The sequence below is a fragment of the Anopheles maculipalpis genome, chromosome 2RL, assembly GCF_943734695.1.
Source record: "Anopheles maculipalpis chromosome 2RL, idAnoMacuDA_375_x, whole genome shotgun sequence".
Lineage (NCBI taxonomy): Eukaryota > Metazoa > Arthropoda > Insecta > Diptera > Culicidae > Anopheles > Anopheles maculipalpis.
The window spans coordinates 94,514,111-94,528,875 of NC_064871.1; the positions used below are offsets into that span (position 1 = coordinate 94,514,111).

Genomic DNA, 14,765 nt, shown 5'->3' on the forward strand with positions numbered 1-14,765 from the left:
TAAAAGTCCTCACCATTTGAACAGAATCAGTCGGGTAACTCTAGCTGTTTTGTCTACTTCGAACACACTCTCGACCCCTTTGGGTTGGCTTCGTGTCGCAACACGGTGTAAGTCTTTTCTTTCGGAGCAGCCATTTGCGCTCGCCATCTTGTGCCTTGACTGTTTGGGAAAGTTTTAATGAACAATACTAGGCAAGCATTCGCGCGTATGGTTTTCGATGGAATGTAAGATTTATCATTGCACTTGGCGCAAAAGTTTCAAGTTGAGGTTAGGGAGAGTAACATTCCGAAGACATCTTTAACCTGCCTGCTGGGTATGCGGTTTTGCAGTACAGTAAACCTCGACGAGTTTAATGGGGCGCGCGCATCGTAAATGAGATTGTTTGTTGGTGGTTTAATATCTTTAACAAGATGCATGTGGGTAGCACGGCGCTGGAACTAAAGCATTTATTTGTTTGCTTACAACATGGAAGACGGCAAGTTATTACCTTCTTCAGAAGCGCATCAAAAGAAGTTTTCGTTTTCGGGCTGATTGTGTGTTAGCTTCTGGTCGTCATGATATGCACCCACCGTGATTATGCTCGTAATGTGCTTCCCTTTCAAATTCAAATTCTCTTTCACTGCACAGAAGCTCATACGTCCGGAGTGGATTTTGTGGCGGAAAATAATAACAATAATGTGAGCGTCATTACTAAGGCTTCACGTGCGGTTCCGTTCGCTATGCAACGGACCCGGAAAGACACGACTTCCCCTCTCATTTAGTTTTCGATGACGGCTTGGAGTGACGCAGAATATCTTGTCCAATTGTGTCACCCTCTGGTCTGGTTGTGCGAGCATTAAATATTCGGTAAATGTGTGGTGTGGAACATGTTTGATGGTGCTGTTTTTCGGGGAGGAATAGTTTTTTTTTATGGGCCATTGTTAACTGGCACATTCTAGGTTGATGGAGGGGAGCATGGGTAGCAAATTACTTTCCATCGTTGTGGTGTCTTTTGTTCGGACTGGATTCGAAATTCGTCACGGTATCAACAACGGTTTCGGTTTGGGGATAATGTTGCAAAGGGTTTGATGTGTTTGGGAAGACGTATTTAGTCATGTAATGTGATTGTTATAATGTAACAAATTGTGTATAATTTAAAGATCTAATCTCTTGTTGTGATTGTGACATTTAGTTTTGGGAATTTCTGGAAGACATAAGCTGGGAGTATAAAAATATGGCACCTCCTACAACTACGCAACTTAGGATAATTCTTACTGGAATTTGTAGAGTCATCTTGAGTCTCAAAAATATTTGGCGCCTAGCGTGAGCATCAAGGGACATTAGACATAAATTTGTTTTTTAAAATCAACCCAAAAACTACCAAATTCTTTATATAAAGAACCTTAAAAGGATTATTTTACTAAGACATTGACAGCAGCTTACAGTATACTACTTACTGACAGTACATTCAGGATTCAGTTTAGTGTGTTAGATTGAGTGCTGGATATCGGATTATCGCATTTGTAGATCCATCGAGCGTCTGTAAAATGAATGTCTGAGAATAGCATCAGACTTGTCGTGGTAGTTTATCTAAGAAAGTAAGAGTAGTGACAGCATGCGTGTTCAAACGACAGTTCTGTATGAAAATTCTCGTAAATCTAAATTTATTTATTTAGCAATCAAATAATTGGTAATTTTTTATCTTCCAAATCCTCTCATTGACTTCATCGACTAAAATATTTATCCTAAACAGACATAACATATCGACAAAGTTATCCACAACGCTATTAACGTATGTAATATTCATGTTGAAAACGGAATGGAATTTCTTATTGAGTTTTTATACAAAAAAAAAACCCCCCCTCAGTTCGTTAAAGAAATCTCGCTGTCTGCTTCACAATTTGTTTAAGCATTTAGATAAAGATGGCACTCAATCGAGCCAATCATTCGGTGCTATCGAAACGGTTACGCGAACCCACCCCTTATGGGTTAGCATTGGAAAACCTTGAAATCCTCAAACGTATTTGTTTACGCAACCGTTGGGAGAAGACCGTTCGCTTACCATCAGTGTGTGTGTGTGTGTTCGAACCTCGTGGTCTGTGCAGCGCTGAATGGCAGCGATAAGCGTTTCATTTGCTTCTCGATAGCAACCTAGCACAGGGCGCTCGCGATACGAGGAACAATTCCAGCGCATTAAAAGGCTTCCTCCCTTCACGGTGCGAAGTCGCCGGCAGATGAAACGGCACGGCCTCCCGCCCGTGTTAACGCATATCAATGCATAACTTCGCGTAAAAAAGGCTCTTTGGCAACATTGCGGCAAAAGGAGAAATCCGAGCAACGGGAAGGTCAAACCATCGTTCGGCGACTAGAATTTCAATGAAATTGTCATCGATTTTTTTTTTTTGCTGAGGGGGATCGCTCTCTAGTTGCTACTGCTGCTACTGGCGAGTGTGTGTGTGTGTGTGTGTGCATCACGTTTCAGGTTTTGCCGTGCCGAAATGGCTGACTCCAAACGATTCCTAAGCCGCACCGCGGTAGGGTGTGTGCGGAGAAGCAAAAGTTTCAGGTACTACGTGCGTTGCAATCCTGCCAAGATAGCAGGTCCACACGGATGCTATGTACCTTCGAAGCTTTGGCGGTCCGTAACCTGCACGATTCGTAGCTAAATAAAATAATGCCCCAATGAGCGCGTGGGCTGCATGGGCTGAGCTCTCTGGTAGGATAAGGTAGCTTAAATTAGGTGATTTTTGGATATCCAATTATTTCCCTTAGGACATCAGGGGGGTTTTTTTTTTGGGAAGTAGTATAAACCGGGCGTCTTATGGGAATTTACATATCAAGCATGTGCCAAGTAGGGCATTGCATTCGGGGATTGCATACAGGCTTCCGAATATCGGAAATAGATCACAGCATTTCCTCTAACGAATTGGAAAAGAGCCTTCATTTTGTGCTCAAGCACTTCAAGGACTCGATTGGGAGTTTAGATAAAACTAAATTCCCTTAAAACGATCCCACGCTGGCGCTTAATCAACAGAAAAGAATCTCAAAAGCGCAGATCCAATAACGAGCACAGGTAGGCAGGTACCACTCACGAAAATAAAAGGATTCATATGGTGCTTGTATGGAGCGATAGTTTTCTCGTATCGATAGTATTGGAATGTTGACAACACCATATGGTGAGCATTGGTCTTTTTTTTTTTTTTTTGGGTACGTTGCTATTGTCCCAGGCCTCATCTCCAGTTTCCAGGTAGTTTCAATGTAGGACCGTAGTAGGACCCTTTTGTCGTTCCATTCTGTACCATCCCCGTACGGCGTAGCATGTGGCGTAAAGCACTCACACACACACACACACCCTGTTGTTCTAGGTTTCGCTCCCTTGGTGCATCGCAGCATAATTGTTTCAAGTTTTTGAATTCATGGAATTGAAAAACCTGTGGTGTGGTTGGCTGGGATTTTTCGTACCGATTAGAATCGAAGAATGGAGGAGGAGCTCCGCCAAAAGAAAAAGAACTATTCAAGTCTTTTGTTTTATATTCTTCCACCCTCCGGTTCTCGTACCGCAGCAACATTAAGCATGGCCACTTATCGACGTATTGATTGCGAGTTGGGTGTTTTTAGCCTTTTTTCTTTCATTCTGCTGTACTTTTTAAAATATTCATTGTACTGCGCTCACGGGAGATTGGTGCAGCCGTGCAGTGTGTGGATGGCCTAGTTTCGCTGAGCCTTTCCAATTTCCCTATCGCACACTCACCACACATACGACGGGAGCATTGCTGGTGGCACAGAAAATGAAGACAACCGACACAAAAGCACAAAAAAGCGATCGAATGCATTTTCCACTGCAATTTGTGCTTCACGACAAATCACACACTCACACACGCGCCCTGTAAAGTGTGGTCCTTTTGCCGCTAGCGCATGGTTTGAAGTCGAGCAAAAAGGGGTAATCATGCAATCGATAATAATTCTGAAAATCTGAATATTGTGTCCGTTTTCGGAATGGAAATGCGAACAAGGGATGTTTCTAGGAGGGAACACTAGGGGTTACCCGGTTACGGACGAGAACTTCTGTCGCCACAAACTTCCTGTGCCGAGAATTCTTCGCCTTTCGGTGGAGAGGGTTCTGTGGAATGTGGGGGATTGAACCCACGGGGGGAGGTTGTGAACCAAGATATGCAGGCACCGGAAGACAGCTGACACAATTCATTACTTACGGCTGACCGGACGGAGGACTATCGGCGTATTGAAAACTGTGCGGCTGATAAATGAGTGGCAATACGGTGTGCGATGTGATTCTCGTATTTGTACGGAAGGCATCCCGGCGGTTCGGCGGTCGACAAATGGTGGGTAAGGTAGGGGACATAGCATTATCATACCGTGCTCATGTTGGTGTATATTTTCTTGGAGGGGATCTCTGGACGTGGACGTGTCCATATCTCATGCTCCAGTGCACCCTTGTTTGGGCGGATCGATCACACACTCTACATCGGTACGATACCGGTAGAAGGTTAGGATGTCTCTACCGTTGACTCACTCGGCTACATATCTTGTGTCCACCACATGGATTGTCTGTTCGGTGCAAAGAGGCAAAGGGGTGATACAAAAAAATACACCCGTTCCGAATCGACAAAGCTTGCTAGTCGTCTTGCTAGGCGGCTTGCTAACAGTGACTTTCTATCATTTCGGTACAGAGCCGCGCGTCCGATCGTGAAATGACACATAATCAAAAATGATTGATTTTGTGTGGTCCCCGCAACCCGGCATGGTCTGTCCCCGGGAAGAGAGGCCGACCACTACGACCCCACGAGACTGGAGATAAAGATACCGCACGAGAGTATGTGGCGGGTTCGATTATTAATATGCAATTTTAGTTTGACTTTTTGCGGGCCCGGTTCTTTTATTATTTTCCAATGCTGTGCACCAATGCTTTCTGGTGTGTTTTTCCTCGCACGCTTAATTGCGTAGTAGAGTGGAGTGGCTCGGAAAGGTAGTGGCCCCATTGGCTAGAGGAAATAAATTGAAACTCACCGGGAAAAATAAATTGAAATCGGACGACTGTTGCACACGGATGGAAAAACAAATGCATTAGCCGGGCGTACTCGGACCTCGAAACGGACCGACGCGGAAATGGTGGGAAAATTATACTGTCTGCCGTCTCTTCCGATTTAGTGGGCGGACTGTACGCAATGGTTGGCAAATGTACGGGTTTTGTCTTTCGCCTCTGTCCGGTACTTGTGAATAATTCATTCATTTCATTTTGGCTTTTGAAGTGCGCGTTTTATGAGCTGGTGAGACTAGTTTTTGAACCTGGAGCGATGTAATATGGTGCATGTTGTTATTAGTTGCATCTGGGAACTGTCCCATTGTTTTTATAAAACTCTGTCAGATGTGAATTGCGCCAGAGTCCTAAGAGTTTTACCAATTTCAGTCTCTATTTCATCTTGAGCAGAGTCCAAGAGACGTACGCAGTGTCTAATGATTCAAAGGGTGGCTTACTGGTAGAGACGACTTTGGTCCTGTGATTTTCAAACTACAGGACCATTGTTCAAATCCCATCCAGGCCGTCCTCCGAAGTGAGGATTGTAAAGAGCCTCGTTTATCCAAGAAGAACTAACCATATTCTTCAATATCTTAAATGCTACTCAAACAACTTTAAATTAACTTTATCTTCCTTCCAACTCTTGCCACACTGCTGTAAAGTCCTACACCAAACTTATTTTAAAGCTGTGTGGGTTGCTCGGGGGTCTTTTTTTTACACACTGCCATTTGGTAGTATCGATCCGAAGTTTTACCATTTTAATCAATTTCTTATGAGTTATATCCCCGCTTCTTTATGGCAATCCTTTTATAGAGTAGCAGCTCGCTACGAACCGCAACGAAGTGATGCGTTTTTTCGCACTGAATGACCGATGTCCGATGTGTTGTTCCTTTTTGTTGTGCAGTTTTTATTATCATCACCCTGTCTAGAAGGCTCCATTTCACCGATATTGGCTGGCTGTGAGTGAAGATATTTTTACGCAATATTCCACACCCCAAGTCGATGGTGTCGATTGCTCATCTCACTTGAGCGTGTCTCACACCCGACCCGAGCCCGACCCAGCTGTCCTATGAACCGTAAAGCTCTCTCTATTTATCGTTCTCTCGGTCTCTCTCTATTCTTGATGGCCGGTTGGGTCGACGAATGCGTTCGAGAGTGAACTTCTGATATTATTGCTGCTGTACCTTTTTTTTTTTGCTTGGCCATCTCCAACCCACGGGCGCATCTGACACGGGATGACTGACCTTCCCCCGTCCCTTGGCTTCACCCATCATGATTCTCTAGTCCCCAGCGTAGTCCCTCCCCATCGTTTGCTGACAGGGTTGGAGTTGATGGGTTGTTCATAAAATCGCTAATGATTTCCGTTTTGAGTAGGGCGAGCAATCAATTTCTTTCGTACATTGGTGTCTTTTTATGTTGTTCTTGTTGTTATCGTCGTGCCGTGCGTTTTCTTCCTTCATGCCATCCACTGTCACGAACATCTAACACGGCGAGTTTCGTGATGGAGGCGCGCGCGCGCTCGGCCGCGTATTCGTGCCACTGCCCGAAACCCCGAGACCCGTCTACGGCAGAAGTGACATAGTTGGAGTTTTATTAGGTTGTTAGCTTGATCGATGGTTTATTGATGTTCGCTGCTGATCATATAGCGTAAGTGTGCTAACTCGGATTTCGGTTTTAATTGCATCGGGCGATAGTGATGTTCCGTTCGTCTGCTGATGTCACCTTGTTTCGGTGAAGGGTTTTGCTGCCACTGCTTTAGTGTTGGGTTGTTTGAGTTGGAACGAAAAAAAAAAAAATAAATAGATTCTTGTTTAGAAACTTTTATTAGGGAAGACTCTACTTTCACGTCAACAATTAGGTTCATCTGAAGCACCCAATCTTTGTAGTACTCCTACAAGAATAAACATAGGGGAGGAACAAAACTTGTGTAACAAATTAAGATACTTCTCTGATATCTTCATCAAGCAACACTTTAATCTGCGCTAAATTCTTGATCCAGCTATCCTGAAGTCATCCAGTTTGCTGTAGGATTGGTTTGTCATGTTAAATTAGCCAATTATAGTTATTATACCCAGCTAGTTTCCAACCGCCTCCAAGCACTTTCAAAAACTTCCCGTTGATCCTCCATACGACCAGAAGGTCCCATAACCGATGTGTGAATTCTGCACATGGGGATGCAATAATCTTCGCATTACATATCACACTGCATGCAGTCTCACCTATTCCGTCCATTCGCCCGTGCAGGATTCGTCCGGCTGACGATAATAAATGCGAGAAATTTGTTAACTTCAACAAGCTGCCGCTGCTGATGCTCTTCCTTCCTCGAAAGCTCCCACAAGCTCGGCTAGACGAGATTCATGTGCAAAATAAGCACAACATACAGGATCCTTAGAATCCCGTTTTGTAGCCGTTTTTAAGGAAAACCATTTACCATTTGTTTGCTGCACCGATGGTACAAGATAATCCCTGCTCGTCCGAAAGGGTTTGTCTAATCCTCTGGAATGAAGCTGGACGTGAATAGCCGTGTAAGAGGAATTGGAGCACTTTGCGAGGGACGGCTATTATTCAACTCGGCATCAGCGTAATAACTGGTAGCACACGATCAGCCTTGACGACCTCCGGTCCCCGGTAGCGAAAGGTTCCGGATATGAGTGAGTGACATGGCTGAGATTGATTTCGCTGCAAGGTTGATCCTGGGATGTGGCTGACCGTAGCGCAGGTGCTTGAAAACAATTTCACTAGGGCAGGGAAATTCCTACCAGCTGAAACTTTCTACGCCTGTTGTCTTCCGTTTGCCAGAAAGCTAGAACGTAGAGCTCATCTCGTTTATAACGATTATCCTTACCGATTGACCAATCGGTAATCCTATCCTCGTATCAATCAAATTAATTCAATTTACGTTCACTGTCGCAGACACGTTGCCGAGTCTGGTTGGCGCGCAATGTTAGCTCCTTTCGAGCACTCCATCCCCCATGGATGGACGACCACTCACAAAAGGGGAGCGCTTCTTAGCCGGCAAAATTTATTCTGACTGACTGCAGCCATTAACCCTGGGCACAGACACACAGACACGCACATATGAGCTGGCAAAGCGCATTATAAAACGCGCGCGTATGTGCCAGGCGAGACTAATTCTCTTTGCTTCATGAGTAGCATACGGTTGCCAGTCTCGGTTACTGGCGAAATCCCGGTGACGCTTAGGGCCCTACACCAGCAACTACAATGTCGAATCTCGTAATTACAAAGCATAGACACACTGCAAGAGCGTCCGCCCATTATCGCCGACCGGGGTCAGATCCGCTACGGGTAGGGTGGTGACACATCTCACCAATCTGCGACCACCCGGACGACTCTGGTGCCGCACCAGCTGGAGCGTCTTTCGGTCGGTCAACTTTCTTGCATCGTTGAGTGGCGAAAACCGTTCGCTGCCGTTTTGGTGTGCGTCGACCGAAGCGGATGCATCGATCCGCCTGCGGGTAAATTCCACAGCTTAGGTTTAGCCATCATCCCCTAGCGAGGACCGTTGCGGGCATCGTTTCGGAATTCATTAATTTTATCACACTTCCAGAACCACCACCTTGTGATCGTCTTTAGGGCAAATTTTGGAGCGAGCTAAGCTTGTTGCTCGACAAAACCCCAGACCATCCCCTGTGCTTTTGGGAGCAGCTCGTATAGGAAGGTTCGCCGTAGCGTTGTATTGCGTACATACCCGTGAGCGGGAGCAAATGTCACAGTGATGTGTGACGCCAATGGCCAAATATTTATTTGATTTGCCCTTTTTGCCGGCCTTCCGCCACATTCGCGTACACCGTTTCCTGTTTTTTTGTTTGCCTTCGGGCGTGTTTTCTAGATCAATGCCAATATTGTCCCAACCCGTGCGCCAGCCAACTGGCTGCGGTTTTGTTATGATTTTTGCCACCCAATACCGCCACGAATATTTGTCGTCGGTGGCCACCCGCATCGGTGCGGTTTTGCTAGGTGGATTGCTGTGGTGTGCAGTATAGTTTCCGTTTTATTTTATTTTATTTTTTTTCGGGGACAGTTTGGGCTTTTTGCTTGAAACGTAAAGAGCTGTTTTGGGGTTTCTGTTATGGTTTTTTCGGGGGTGCAAATTTGTAGCTTTAGAAGGAAATTATTTCGGCCATACGTTTGTTGTCAATGTGTTACTTTGTAGGGCAGTGGTTTAGGGTAAAAATGATGGCTAATATCACGGTATGTATGTTGAGTGATGTGGTTTGAAATTGAATTATCTAGTATTTGTAACTTGCGCTTTTAAAGTTCTATATTAAGGGATTTGAGCGTCTATTTGGTTTTGATATGGTTTTTGGGTACTGAAACTCTGCTAAAGGGAGATCATGATTACCAGACAAATAACTACAATTGAATTAGAATGAATATCAAATGAATATATATGACCCTCTACTCTTCCTCCAAAATCGTCCAATATTCTAAATCAATATTTTTATCAAAAGTCAATACAGAAAACGTGATAGTTACTGATACACTCACAATGATTCTAGACGAATATGGGACCATAAATCATTTATAGTTCCAGTATTGAAGTTCCTCTGAAAACGTCGACTTAGTTTGGACTATAAGCGAAATTCTTTCAGCTGCCAAAGTGATTGTAGCACTTCATTGCTATCTTCTTCTTGGATTAACGACCTACTAAGTCTAATTTAGATAAATCCTCTTAGTGTGAATCTTTAATAGCTTTTTTAAGATAAAAAGATCGCCTGTATTTTGTGAGACATTTAGCTTCTAATTTTCCACGAACTTTAGACAATCTTATAACATTCTTTAAATGCATCTCAATATCTTCGAGAGTGCTGTCATTATGGGCGTTTGCTTTGGATGCTGTAGAGCTGCATTCCATGTAATTCACACTAATTTGACTTTTCTAAACACATCTTATTAAGTGATTAATTTACAGGCTCAAATTTCGCATTTGGTCTCTCGCTAATCAGCATTTTGTAATGCTAATTTTGACACAGTTTCATGGAGGATATTTTTCTTCGCCCAACACGTAAATAACAATCGTGGTGGTTGAAGCAAATGTTGCTAAACTGTAACCTCCTGTAACAAACATAACTGGAAATGCTTCCCCTTAAATAATTGGCCCGTTTTGTGGCGTGGATGCCTACGGCCGCAGGCCACCAGACTTCCGAGGGTGTGAGTTGGAGGAAATTATCAGCCTGCCAATGCCGCCCCCTCACCCACCATAAACCGCACTCGGATTTTCAGAAATCCCGTCCAATACCCTCCTGCCGAGTCATCCAGTGGTGAAGCATAAAGGTGATCCTGTAGTGATGTGCAACAAAGTGCAATACCGAAGTTTAATTAGTTTATTAAATTCTTGTTTTCGTTTGTGTCTCACGAAGAGAGAAAGAGAGAGAGAGAGAGAGAGAGAGAGAGAGAGAAAAAATACGCGCGCCTTATCAGCAGGAATGTTAAACTACGCCCGGGCATACATAGGCACCCGCCCACACACACGTACAAAATTCTCTTATTATGAATAGTTGTTACCGTGCCAACGGAACCAATGCTCGCGTGTAGTTCTCGGGTTCCCAAAAGGGAATGAACAGGCGCCTATATGTGTGTGTGTGGTTGGCCGTAAAGCATAGTTCTGTTCTTCCCCTATTATCACTACCACCGTGCATGTGGCTACCCCGTCGTCTCCCTTGCATGCAGCTTTCCCGAGCACGCCCCGAGCCAGAATCAACAACTTCTGACAGCTCGCTTCTGCTGCTGGTGGTGGCCTACATCTGATAACTATAATATGTGCTACTACCTGTCCCTTCTGTCCCTACACCAATCCCACCAACGCTTCAAAGCTCGTACCAGCGGGTGGTTCCGTAATACATTTTTGGAGCATCCAGCACCGGGCAATTACGAAGCATCGCGTTCCGCTTTTCCCGGAGGCCTTATGCAACAGTACATCAGTGCGCCCTGCACAGCAACAACAACAAAAAACCCTGCAGTTTCGTGTACTTGCGCGATAATTACAGTTCCGGTACAGATTTGCCTGGTGGGTATTTATTTTTCGGTTCGATCCCCGTTCCAAAATGTGTGGTGAAATGGATTCGTATCGCTCCGCAGAAAAAGTCTATTACCCCGGCTCCGATTGCGTGACAGTGAAGTGAGCCCCGGATATGGATGGAAATCCTAAATTAATTTATTGCTACTTTTGGATGGCATGGTTGATGACTGACTGGCTCGCCCTCGACCTGTGCTTTTACTCTACGCTAACATATGTATTCTCTGTTTCTTTCCATTTGCAGGTAAGCAGTGTTCGGAGTTCGAAGCTCGAAGTACCAATATCGAAATGTAATTCCCATTTGCGAACAAAGGCATCCTGAAACTCATACCTACCCCGGACGATACGGCGAAATGTGGTATGAAATATTTCCAACGTTTGTATGAACTATTGGCCAATTTTGGAATGGAATGCTCCTGTGGGGAGTGCTACCTTCGCACCAAAATCTGTCGGCAGGATTACAAAGTGTTTTTTCGGTGCTTGCTCTGTGCGAGTGGCCACTGCAGGAGACAGACCAATAATGGTAACTAATAGATGGTGCTTTGTTATTTGTTCCTTTGTAGATGTGAACAAAACAAGCGACGAGACCTTTAAGAGATCTCCACGTGGACATATAAAATATGAAGAAATAATAAGGATTATTCTGTGCTGCTCCACATCCAGTCACAACTTTAGACTGTCTAGTGTCAAACAGCTACTTTGTGGACGCCAGTAAAAGGGGGGCAAATTGTTTCTCCCTCGATTCGTATCGACCATGCAGTCGAGTTAATGATAAGCTTCGATGCTCTCGCCGTAAATTGAATAATGACTAATCAGGTGGGAGTTATTGAAAATTGTTGCTTTCAACTCGCAAATTCGAATCAAATTGTGCGCCAACCCTCCCTATCCCGGATTTCTCGGGCAAAATCTCAGCATCATGTCAGCAGTGGGGATGGCTAAGTGAGGACCCCTGACGTAAGGGACGATCGATCACCATTTCGCTGCTCACTCACATTTGCTTCTTTGCCACTTCCATTTGCAAATTCATTCCGATTGCCCAGTTTGCGGAACACTTCACCAGACACGGCACTGCGTAGTGTTTGATATAGAGAGCATAAAATGATAAGCCTCACGTTTCGCTTCGTTTTTTTTCTGCTGGACACTGGGATGGGTCACAGCCCTAGCACCTCGGTGCTCCAACGAATGGTTTGGACCGGCAACACATCCATCTGATAAAAGCAATCAATCTAAGGTTTTGTGAAAAGTTTGTTAATTGAAATGACATCGCCGAGCCGGAGAATGACTTCATCTGGCCGGTGCGTGCATATTTGCTTTTTCCATTGTGCGTGCGCGCGTGTGTGTCTGGTACCGGATATTCAACGTTTCGAACGTTGCATATTGCGCAGGCCTTTCAAATTGCTCATGCAGCAAAGAGCTAGTTTGTAGCTCTACCTTTCCTAACAGCACCCGTGCTTCGGTTGACTCTCCGTGGTTTAGCTTTTTTTAATTGAATCTTGAACCATTATCGATGGACGCCTAATGAGCTGAGACGGAAAAAGAAAGCGGAGGTGAATTAATTGCACCAAAGGCAGATGCAAATTGACATGTGCAGGCGAGTGCCAGTTAATGAGGCGTTATTTCGAGGATGTGATATTTTTTTTAAAAAAGGTTGGTTGTTAACTGCAACTCAACTTCAAACGAAATTAACAATGCTTTCTAGAGGATATTGATGTATGTAAAATTGCAATCTTAGTCAACTTAGCAAATTAAAAATCATTAAAAATCCCCTTCGCACCGTACGCAGTGCGAGGAGTAAAAAAAATCTTTTTCACTTACACGGAAGCGCGTTTAGTGTACTTGCTGAGCATTGTTTCTCAGAGGTGTCATCTTAAAAGGAATGACAGAAATTTGCTATCGAAATCGTTAATAGTTTTTCAATTTTTCAGTTTGTGTCTGAAGCGTTCTTGTCGTATAATTGTACGTATGTATCTCCTATGCCTCCAAGTTTTCACAGCGCTCATCAGTTTTTATCCGTAAGGCATCAAGTTTTGACTTTATGTTGCCAATTTTTGCCAGAGGGCATCAATCATTGGCTCGAAGGCACCAATGTTTGGCTTTGACTCATATATTTCATTCAAAGATATACGACAACTCCTAGAGTGCTCATTGTGTGCATCTTCCATGTCTTTCTCGAGTGTTTAATTTTGGCGAACGTCTTGTTCGAATATTTCTAAGGAAAACCCTAATTCAAGAAGGTATGTTGGATCACAAGATCTTAAGGTGTTCTAAATTAGTGTCAGAATGATTGAGTTATATGAAACAGTTCATTCTAACACGTTTGGTAAACCTATTCTATCCAAGAATTATACCTCACACTCTAAACTGATTTAGTAATATCTTCTAGTTCTGTCACTTGGTGCATGCTGTCAGTGATATCGAAGTACAACAATTTATTTGCCTGCGAATCTCTCAAACAACAAAATGTAGCTACATTTTTCAGCTTAATGATGCCTCTTAGGTGAAGGAAGAGCACAAAAAACTGCAGTATAGTATCACATAAAAATCCCGTTCGATGCAAAACAAGACCAGCATTAATAGCCTTTCAAACGCCACACAGTTCGGGGCGGTTCGGCTTTGAAGGTTTAGAATTAGAAAGCTTGTACCACTTTTCACTCCGCCTGCATACCCATCTTGAGCGAGCGTGACATGTTGAAACAATAACCGTAGTAGATGAGTGCACATATCGGAAGAAATTGCGTGTTTTTGTGGCCGTCACTTTGAAAGCTTCTTCCATGCAAAACCACCAGCGCGCCAGTAGGGTTTCCTTTTTAATCCTCCGCATGTGTTGTGTTTATTATGACGAGCCCGGTGAGCCCAGACCTAAGACTCAAGCCCGTGTACTTGTGTACACCATCCGATACCATTAAATGGCGATGAATTGATGATTATACCGATTGGCCTGATTATTTGACTGAAATGGATTTTCCCTAACGGAATCGCGCGCCGACGGAGATGACGGTGAGTGCGGGTTGCGGATGAGAGAAAAGGGTTTGTTGGGCATGATTTTTCATCCCCCAGCGGTTCTCGGTCGGTCCGTCTGTAGTTGTCTTTTGCCCGGGGTCGATTTCCATCCCTCCATCAACGGATCGAAGCGCTTTGCGCACAAATTGCGTGCTCGTAAATGGGAACAAAACACACAAAAACTGAAGGAACAATATTCAATGGTGTCTGTGGAGGGTGTGATGTGAACGCCTCCCCCAAAACGTGGGAGCCGTAAGGGGGAAGGAGTCCGTACAATCGGTTCAGCTTCCTTTTTTTTCGCGCTCGCTTACCCTCTCTTTGTCGGGATGTCTAGGGCACGATGATCACGCAATTCAATCGCGGTACAGCTTAATTTCAATAAATTGTCTACGATGATTATCGAAACGTTGGTTGCGCCTCGGTGGTGATGTGATGTGCTGCAGGACGATGGACCATAAATAAACGATTTTTGATCTCACTAGGGGAGATGAAACCAACAACAAAAACGATGTTGGTCAGGAAGGAACAGCTAAGTTTAGGAGCAACAAAAAAGCTATTTTGTGAAAGCAAATTCAAGTGATTTGGATACTCTTATTTGAATAGATTTTATCGTGGTTCGTGAAGGTATTTTTGTAAGTTATGCTCAAGAATTGACATTTTCTTTAAATTTTTCTTGCGGTCGAGAACAAACATAAACCAGCTTTTCTATCTTGG

The 14,765-nt window shown here is 44.1% G+C and overlaps 1 protein-coding gene across 5 annotated transcripts in view; it reads right to left on the reverse strand.

The window, feature by feature from the left end:
- LOC126568525 (ADP-ribosylation factor-like protein 5B) overlaps nucleotides 1-14,765 on the reverse strand; it is a 241,679-nt gene that overhangs the window by 59,632 nt on the left and 167,282 nt on the right. The window lies entirely within an intron of this gene.